This window comes from Triticum urartu, chromosome 2 (genome assembly GCF_003073215.2).
Source record: "Triticum urartu cultivar G1812 chromosome 2, Tu2.1, whole genome shotgun sequence".
NCBI classification, from domain to species: Eukaryota; Viridiplantae; Streptophyta; class Magnoliopsida; order Poales; family Poaceae; genus Triticum; species Triticum urartu.
Genome location: NC_053023.1, coordinates 596,297,082 through 596,307,013, shown reverse-complemented (window position 1 = coordinate 596,307,013; position 9,932 = coordinate 596,297,082). Strand labels below are relative to the sequence as shown.

Genomic DNA, 9,932 nt, shown 5'->3' with positions numbered 1-9,932 from the left:
ATCTCATTAACTAAGGACAAATAAAGCAATTGAAAAGAGCAAATTAACTATGCCTAAAACAAACAAGGAATTGAACTGTTGAGTTGGATACAGTGACTTACCTTAACAGGTTGAAGAGGCTCAGCATAGCTCCTACTTCTCTTGCAAGGCTCCTTCATAACATCTTGTACTTGGAAATCCTCAATCTTATCTTCATTGCACCCCCTCTGCAAGGTGACACAAACTAGTTACTCGTCTCCTTGGAAGATAAATATGCATACTTTCCAGTCTGTGAACACAAAAGGATGAGATTATAACAAAACAACACCACATAATGAAACATGCCGCATCTCTTGCACTTGCACACAACAATGAAATGAGCATTTACTATGTCTGCACTATGTAAAAACTAGGCATACCTTCGAACTGGATCTCCAGGTACTCTTGGAGAGCCTACTTTAGTGTACAGCCAAACCTTTATGTCACCTATGAGTTAGAAAAGGCCCCACTATAGCAGCCCTTAGTGTTTAAATCATTGACAAGCTCTGTTAGAGTGTTAGGTCAAGAACAACAAGTTATCAAAGCAAACAGTCCTAGTATGGCTGGCTGATGCAAACAAGCAATTGAACAGATGTGTGAGCAAATCTTACATATCAAGAAAAGAAGCAAAGAAGGAGGCTTAAAGACCATCACTTGACTGACCGGATTTAAGGGGCATTTAAACATCATGTGCAACGTATGAACTAACATAAACATTGCATATTCCAGATTCTACAATGGAATGCACATGTATTAGGTTATGCCATGTATGATGATGCCTAAATGTACACTATAGCAGGCAAGAGTGATTCATCATTGCACGCCCAATTGAATTGCAGGTTAAGGGCCAGTTCTATTCTGCCTTTTCAGGGCTTATTGTCAAAATAAGCCATAAAAGATGTAAAGAAGTTATTTTTGAGTTATGGGCTTGGGCTTAACTAATTTCGCTTGGGAGGGGGGGTGTTTCGGGTAGAACCTCACTAAAATTGAAGGGAAGGGGAATAGTGAAATGACTTTGTTGTCTGCCTATATTACACTCAAAATGTAACTGCTGACGCCCGCGTCACACCTCACTCTCAAGTAAAAACAAACACGCAAGCATTCATTGCCCTGCCCGCTTGCATCTCCTCTCCCCTTTGCCTCTACCTCGATCCCCTGCCTGCAGCACTAAGGTTCCTCCAGCGAGCCGTCGCCACTGGTCCCATCTTGCCTGGTCCTCGACGATGCTTTGTCCAGCTAGGCTACATGGCCGACGGGTAGGGGCAAATCTCCCTGGCTGCTCCTCCCTCTGGCCCCGCCCCTCATTCTCATGGTCTCCAACAGCTGCTCCACTGTGGTTCGTCCAACGCACTACTCCAGCAGGCGCTGCACAACTACGGCTGATGCCACACTGCGGCAGAAGGTACCTTATTCCCCCTCCCCACCTCCTAGGCCGTGGCCTTGAGGTGCTGTTGAAGGATGATCTCATCCAACAAGGTGAGGATCTCGTCTGATTTTTTGCCAAATTTTCATTCTGATCCACTATACAATGAATTGCTATGAGTTGCTTCTGCTGCTGCCATATGATGCATTGCCATGAGATGCTCCTGCTGCTGCTATATGATGAACTAGCGGGTGCACCCGCGCAATTGCGCGGCTAGATTTATTGTTAGTATGTTTTGCCATTCTAAATATAGGTGATACTTAAATATGTTATATTGTATTGAAGTAAAAAATAAAGCATGTTTTACTATACATTAAAGAAAATTAGTTCATTTATGAATATATTTTAGAATTTCAAGGGTAAACCTCTTGAATGTCTCAACGGATTACTGCGCATTAGAGCCACATGTTTCCTTCTAATGTGAATAATGCTCTATATAGCTCAATCATGGGACCTTAATTATGTTATATTTTACATTATTGGTAAATGAGCTTCGTTATGTTATTCTGTTACAATTATTTGGACTTGCATTTCTGCCTTTTAACATTGTATGCAATTTAATTTTTTTGTCAATTGAAAACTACTTTATGCTATTTTTGTAGCTTCGTCACATGTTCCTTCGTGTTCCAATTATCTTCATGTGTTATTTTAGTTTAAATCTATTTGCAAAAAAAGTTTAAATCGACCAATTTTATTTCTTGTTGCACGCTGACTGGTTAGGTAAGCAATGAGCAAATCTTCTTGAAATAAACAAACCATGCGTCAACGTGTGTTGGTCCCAATCCATTCTGGCATGGTCCTAATCCATGGTGGTGGTGGCAATACCAAAGTCTGTCTTTATATTTCTATAGTACTACCAAAGTCTGTAGCAAGTAGACCCACCGGTGTAAGAAATGTACCTAATTCTAGAAAAAAAGTAATAATATTAAAAATATATTCATTACCCCTTAGAATTCACAACAGGGTAAACTTATCCTAGAGTGTGTACATCTCTTCTCCCATTTCTCTTGTCCACCGCGGAGGAGGAAACAGATCGAGCCTGCCCTCGCGTGACCGGAGTGGCCATGCCTAATCGAGTCGGTAGCCCGTGCATGGCCAATGATAGGAAGGGGATCCTCCAGGTCTGACTCCAACCACGGTTGTATCGCCGCCCACCAGCCAGGGCGCATCTCACCGTCGCCGAGCTGGAAAGGCGGAGGGTGGTCGCCGGCGAGGCCACTGGTGCCGGTACAGATAGGTGATTTTCTTCCTATTTTAATTCCTTGGGGTGGTGGATTTGATCCTTGGGAGACGCATGTGGCTGGATGAGTGCGTGGATCAAACTTTCACTGCTTGAGGCTCGTTGCAGTGGCCGAGGTTCTGGATGTTGGTTTCTGCTGGCCGCTGCTTAGTTGCTACCCTCATTCTTTGTGTTGTCAGACTCCTACCATTAGTAAGTACTCAAAATTCCCATCTTGAATTCAGAATTATTTTTTTAAAATTTTACTGCTAAGCGATACTCACATTACAACTTTCCGTGTGGAAAAGGGCATTTGTACTTAGAGAACAGACTAAAGCGAACATATGGATCCGCCTAATTAGGTTGATCTCAACCTAGCAAGGGATTTTTGCATCTAATTTTTCTTTGACCAAAAAAAGAGGTTTACATTCACATTTGCTGAGCTAGGTAGCAAAAGAATCAGCCTGAAGTGAGACGTGCATAACGCCGGCGACGCTATATTGGTGAACTTACAAATGCAAGGCATCTGAAGTAGCTACACCCATGTTCTCTTATCTTGCTTCTGGAATCTTATTGACTAATGCTAGTGTTTAAAAGTTCTGATTCAATGTTCGTGCCACTTCTACAAATTTTGTAGGGCAGTACACCAATCGTTTTGTATGCTTTTTTCTTCTTAATTAGAACAACCTTTTGCACCCCACAGGAACCAATCTTGTTGTCTAATGGTAGATTATGCTTATAGTTCATCCGTAGCACTACGAAGTGTTTGTTTCTTTTATTTGTTGTTACCCCGGCCTAGCAAGAAGGCCTTCATTTATTAATGGTAATTTGGTTCATATGTCACATACAATTGGTTGAATTTCTACATGTGTTGTAGGTGGTGCCTATGACATTGAAGATTTGTTTGTTTTTGTTAAAGTATCATTCAAGTACAACATCTGAAGCCTATCATCATGCACAACTTACTGCATAGTTTCATGTGACGAAGATGAATCAAAACATAAGACTTGTTCCACATATTTGATCTATAATCGCTGGGTTTCCTGAGATCAATTAGTGGTGAGGGATTTCACGGAGCATGGACCACCAGTTGGTGAATTTCTGGGACGAAATCACTTTACTGGGTCCAAGCTTGTTGGTGGAAGGGCATCAATTCCAGGGCAGCATATGTCACAAAGTAGTGGTTGGCCAAGGTAGGCTAATGGAGAACAGTTGCATTTGAAGCACATGGCAGAGGGTGGAACCGCGGCTATGGTCCATGAGAGGTATGGGGTAACGGCGGCATATTCGTATAAGGAGATCACGGGGCAAATAATGTAGCAGCAAGATGAGCAGCGCATGAGGGCGGCCACTGTTGTTACCCTCCTCATTGTTGTTGCTGCCGGAATCCTATCAAATGTAAGTGCTGATGATAAGCATCGTTTCTAGTGCGGATTAAGTCTTATAGTTCCTTCAAATCACCGTGAAGTGTTCAATTTTTTACCATGTTCGAGCAAGATGGAATTAATTTGTTAATTGTAATATGGTATATATGTGTTAGTCGGCATACAATGGTTGAAATTTTACATGTGTATTCGGTGTCGTATGGTACCGAAGATCTAGTCATGGTTTTGTTAAATTGAAATTGTTGTATGAGATATAGAGGTTTTATTTATTACCCACAACAATAAACTGACGAAAGTGCATGTCTTCCAGAAAATTGTACTATCAGCTTCTTTTTCATTGTTTAATATGCGCACCCTTACAATCTACTAATAAGTATCCTTCCTATCCTGGTCGTTGTCAAGTACTCTTACAATATATTTGTAAATACATATAGTCTGCCTTACTATTTAATGATAACCAAATTTGGAGATTAATTCACCTATGAATTGTGCATAATCAATGACACATTTTTGCTATGATGAATATGTAAATAAATTTAGTACAATTCCATAAGTACACAGTCAGGCATTTTTGTTGTAAAGATAATGTAAATAATTTTTATGGCTTTGCAAATAAGATTGACCTTGGTGTATAAATACAATCAGAGTAGAGGTAGCTATGCAATGGTCATGTGTCACATCATTAGTCTAAGGCTCTAACCACATTCCTGGAGAATCTAACATCTCAACTACGCATATCTGTTTGTTTCAGAAGCCACGAAATTGAGGTATGTAGAAGATGAACAAACCTGAGAACTGATGATCCAATGAAGAGTCGAAGCTTAAGAATCACATAGCCGTCAGCTATGGTGGCTTGTGGGCGGATGTGTCTCAGACCTAAGTTGTTGCCGCTGGACCGTGGTTACATTCATCCTAGCTTGGAGGAAACGGTGCGGGAAGATATGCATGTGCAGGGCGAAGAAGTGGACGAAGGCCGAAGAAGCAATCTCTGCCTCCCTATCGCTGCGTCCTGCTTCTCAATATGTCACCTTAGTCATGGCCACCTTATCCCTCATGCTACTGATTTGAACCTGCCCTACTCTTCTTCTCCTGGGCTGCTCGAGTGCTTCAGCGGGTGCCTTGCCGACGACAGGGAAGGAAGGACCAGAGTAAGTATAATATGGAAGTTCTTGTTCAAATTAGTAGAATATGCTTACCAGGTGTTAGAATTTATAGATATATACCACAATTGTCACTACAGATTAAATATAATATGAAAGTTCTTGTCAGTTTATTTTGTAGTTAGTTTGCAACAATCACAACATGATCATCTGCATATTTTGTTGCAACAAATCTATTATAGCTATTGTTGTGAAAGAAAAATCCTTAAAAAATCACCCAATAGCAACCCGAGGAAGTTAAGAGACATAAATAATCCAGATATGGTTCCATTACTCCCTCTGTTCGATAATATATGACGTTTTCTGGTAGTACACAATGCCAAAAACGTCTTATATTATGGGACAGAAGCGAGTTTGTGATTTTTTTGGTTATTCTTGATTCCACATGCTTCATTTGGGTGAATAATCCATTGGCATCCAAATATGGAGATGAATTCACCTATGTAATGTGCATAATCAATGACACATTTTTGCTATGATGAATATGTAAATAAATTTTGTACAATTCCATAAATACACAGTCAGGCATTTTTGTTGTAAAGATAATGTAGATATTTTTTTATGGCTTTGCAAATAAGATTAACCTTGGTGTATAAATCCGATCAGAGTAGAGGTAGCTATGCAATGGTCTTGCGTCACATCATTAGTCTAAGGCTCTAACAACATTCATAGAGAATCTAACATCTCAACTACGCATATCTGTGTGTTCCAGGAGCCACGAAATTGAGGTACGCAGAAGATGAACAAACCTGAGAATTGATGATCCAAAGAAGAGTCGGAGCTCGAGCATCACATAGCCGTAAGCTATGGTGGCTTGTAGGCGGATGTGTCTCAGACCTAAGTTTTTGCCGCTGGACCGTTGTTACATTCATCCTAGCTTGGAGGCAATGGTGTGGGTGGGTATGCATGTGCAAGGCGAAGAAGTGGACGAAGGCCGAAGAAGCAATCTCTGCCTCCCTATCGCTGCGTCGTGCTCCTCAATATGTCACCTTAGTCATGGCCGCCTTATCCCTCATGCTGCTGATTTGAACCTGCCCTATTCTTCTCGTAGGCTGCTCAAGCGCTTCATCGGGTGCCTCGCCAATGACAGGGAAGGAAGGATCATAAGTGATGGCTATAGCGCCAGGAATTTGGAAACCATAGCAATTGATCTTCTTTATAAAACGTGTGTGGCAAGGGACGTGTAACCTGCTTCAGGAAAGAAGAGATGGATCATGTGAGAAAAGAGACCAGCTTTGATCCTTTATTGGACAGACAATTGTTTTTTTGCCAATTGCCTAGTCCATATTGTCCATGTATTAAAAGCATGCAAACGTGTGGCTCCTGGAGTTTGTATTACTCTTGGATTTGGATATGTGTAAGCGCTTTGTTTTTTATTTTCCCTTTTTTGCTTTCCAATTCAGACATGCATCAGTTCGTACGTGATTGTTTTGGACTCAAACAATACGTGTCCATGTTTTTATTAAACAATATGTTTCCATGTAGTTCTTCCTGTGCGCCCTAGTGTTATGGTTCTATATGCATCTAACGTGGCAACATAAAGGTTCAATACTGCTGGTACATATATTTTTACATGTTACATAGAAACTTTAAATCTCGGTCATTGTTATTCTAATCAAAATGCGTAAAAACGATTAGCATATGTGGACAAACGTGATGTCTTGTTTTACTCTTGTTTTAATTATATAATAGATGGCTATGAGCTGCTGCTGCTATATGATGAATTGATATAAGCTGCTGCTGCTGCTATATGATGAATTGCTATGAGCTGCTGTTGCTGCTATATGATGAGTTGCTATAAACTGCTCCTCCTGCTGCTGTATGATGAATTGCTATGAGCTGCTCCTGCTGATGCTATATGATGAATTGCTATGAGCTGCTCCTGCTGCTGCTATATGATGAATTGCTATGAGTTGCTCCTGCTGCTGCTATATGATGAATTGCTATGAGCTGCTCCTGCTGCTACTATATGATGAATTACTATGAGCTTTTCCTGCTGCTGCTATATGATGAATTGCTATGAGCTGTTGCTGGTATATGATGAATTGCACACTGCTGCTGTTGCTGTATGATGAGTTGCTATGAGCTGCTGCTGCTATATGATGCTTTTAGGTGCTGCTGCTATATGATAATAACCAACCACTTGGACCATCGAATTTCAATAAATAATAATTCTTCATTTAAATGTGTGTCATACATTTTTCGTTTAAATTAGGCAATGGGATCTCTATGGAAAACATTGACCAAAGTAGATTCTGCCAAGTAGATGGTATCTTTGTATTTGCATTTTGAGCAAATAGTGATGGTCTGTTTTCCTATCATATTAATTACTGCACTGGGTTCAATTTGTGATGTTTGCAAGTCAAATTAATTTTCATATGAGCAACAAAATGAAAAAATATAATGCAATCTAGACTTTTCACTTATCATACCAAAGATAAGATGAAAATGCAATGAAAAGAACTGGTTGGCTTATTACATGGAGCTTATATTCACAGGTGCTTATTTTCATAGGATAACTCGTAATAACTGTCCCTAAGAAACTTGGCCAATAGAACTGACATACAAATAACATGTCACGATGATTGCAATGGAGGAGTGGTGTACCATAGCACACCGTATAGGCTCACCGCTGGCTCTCCTTTTTTGCGATGTTCTATGAAATTGCCACATACATCTTCTACTTTTTCATTGTGTAACCCAATCTGCAAGTTGGCACAGCTAATTTCAGACATCTCTACATGATAATATATTGCATATCCCTTGCGCATATTTAAACCACCAATTAATGATTGTGTGCATTGCATAAACTAGCCATGACTCTATGTGCTGGACTAGCAGGCACTCTAAGGGAGCCTAATATAGTGTACTGGAATTCCTACATGCCACCTACGATTTTGTGTAATGTACTACCTCTGTTCCTAAATATATGTCTATGTAGAGATTCTAGTATGGACCACATACATATGTGTATAGATGCATTTTCGAGTGTAGATTCACTCATTTTGCTCCGTATGTAGCCTATAGTGGAATTTCTAGAAAGACTTATATTTAGGAACGGAGGTACGAGGTAGTATCATGTATGACATCTACATATCTAATTTAGCAGCCAGTAGTAGAAATCATTGTCTGCACAAAGGGATTACTGGTCGAAAATCATAGAAAAGCATGCTGGCAGGCACAGAACAATACAAGAGAGAGAGACACTTACAAGATCATAGTAATGCCTCGGTCCAGGATCTTGGTTGGCCAAGCTGTTAGATCCAGAAGAAACATCGTCCTTGTAGTTTTTGCCAGCTGCATAACAGGTAACAACGACCTGTTAGTATATTTGAAGTACATCGGGCAGGTGATGCTGGACGGGTTTAAAGGTGACAAGTACCTAGGCCGTGGCGGGTGCTTGGCATCTTGCCATACGGTGGGAATCAGGTTAGAAACGTCAAGGGTGATGACGATGCGCTGGCTGTCGGGGTCCGGCAAGGAGATCTAGAACCGTCGACTAGGGTGTTTGTGGAGCGGCTCCGGTAGGGTGGACTATGGTGTGGGCGAAGCGGATCTGTGGCCGTGGACGAGGGCATAGGTGAAGCTGCTCCGGTGGTTGGGTTAAGGATGGTGTCGATGATGCGGATCCGCGGCCGTGGACGGGGTGTCAGAAGCTGCTCCGGTAGGTTGGATGAGGGTGCGAGGAAGCGGATCTGAGGCCGTGGACTTGTGAGTTGGCAAAGCGGCCCCGGTAGGGTTGAAAATGGTATAGGCGAAGCTACTCCGGTGGGGTTGATGATGTTGTCGGAGAAGCGGCTCCGGTAGGGTTGAGGAAGGTGTTGGCGAAGAGGATCAGAGGCCGTCGACGGGGACGTCGGTGGGGCGGCTCGGGGGGGGGGGGGGGACGAAGCGTCTCCGGGGGGGGGTACGAATGAGCCGTTGCAGATGCGCTACGGTTGACGAGAGTACCGGCCTAAGAAGATCCAATGTCGTGGACAAGGCTGGCACTGAATGGGCTGTGGTACAGTGGTGGATGAGCAGTCTACTTGTTTCCAGGGGAGGTGGGAGGGGTAGATGCGGCCGCAGAAGCAGATCCGGCGAGGTGGACGCCGCTGGCAGTGAATGGGCTCTGGTACGCCGGTGGATGAGCAGTCTAGGGTTTCGAGAGGGGAGGGGAGAAAGGCCAATGAAGTACAGACGGCGTGATGTGAGATGCTCTGGTGCTATGGAGTTAGTCGTTTTTGCGGGAGGGGGAGAGGAAATGGGGGTGCCGTGTAGTGGGGGGAACCGGAAGTTACCAAAGCAGCCCGACCTATTATGTAGATGAGGGCGGTATTGTAACTGTTGGTCTCCGTGCATCAAGGACAAAAGGGGAATTTCACATGCTAAAGACTAAGGTGGCAGAAATTTTAGAAGGAGGCGGGAGATTTTGCCGCCCGCGGGATCGTTCGTATCCAGTTTCAACTAATTTTGGACCGTGGTAGCGGGAAGGTCATGCGAGACTGTGTACACGGGGCACATGTCAGCAGTTAATAACTGGTGTGTCCACCCCAGAAAAAAGACAATAACTCGGGATGATGCACCGATAACTTGGACGTTGACACGGGCGCGGCCAATCGTACGGGTGTAGTGGCGCGTTCACAAAAAAGGGATCAAACGCTCAGCCTATGTATTTCTCGTGTAAATAGATAATTTAGTGCAATTGGTTATTTACTTTAAACATAATGCATTGACGTGTTAGTGTA

At 42.5% G+C, this 9,932-nt stretch overlaps 1 long non-coding RNA gene across 1 annotated transcript; it reads left to right on the top strand.

Moving 5' to 3' along the window:
* The first annotated feature begins 2,407 nt into the window (after positions 1 to 2,407).
* LOC125539051 lies at positions 2,408 to 6,584 on the top strand. The gene is made up of 4 exons (XR_007296650.1): positions 2,408 to 2,873; positions 3,538 to 4,058; positions 4,797 to 5,193; positions 5,918 to 6,584. It is a non-coding gene; the product is annotated as an uncharacterized LOC125539051 (long non-coding RNA).
* The last annotated feature ends 3,348 nt before the right edge of the window (positions 6,585 to 9,932 follow it).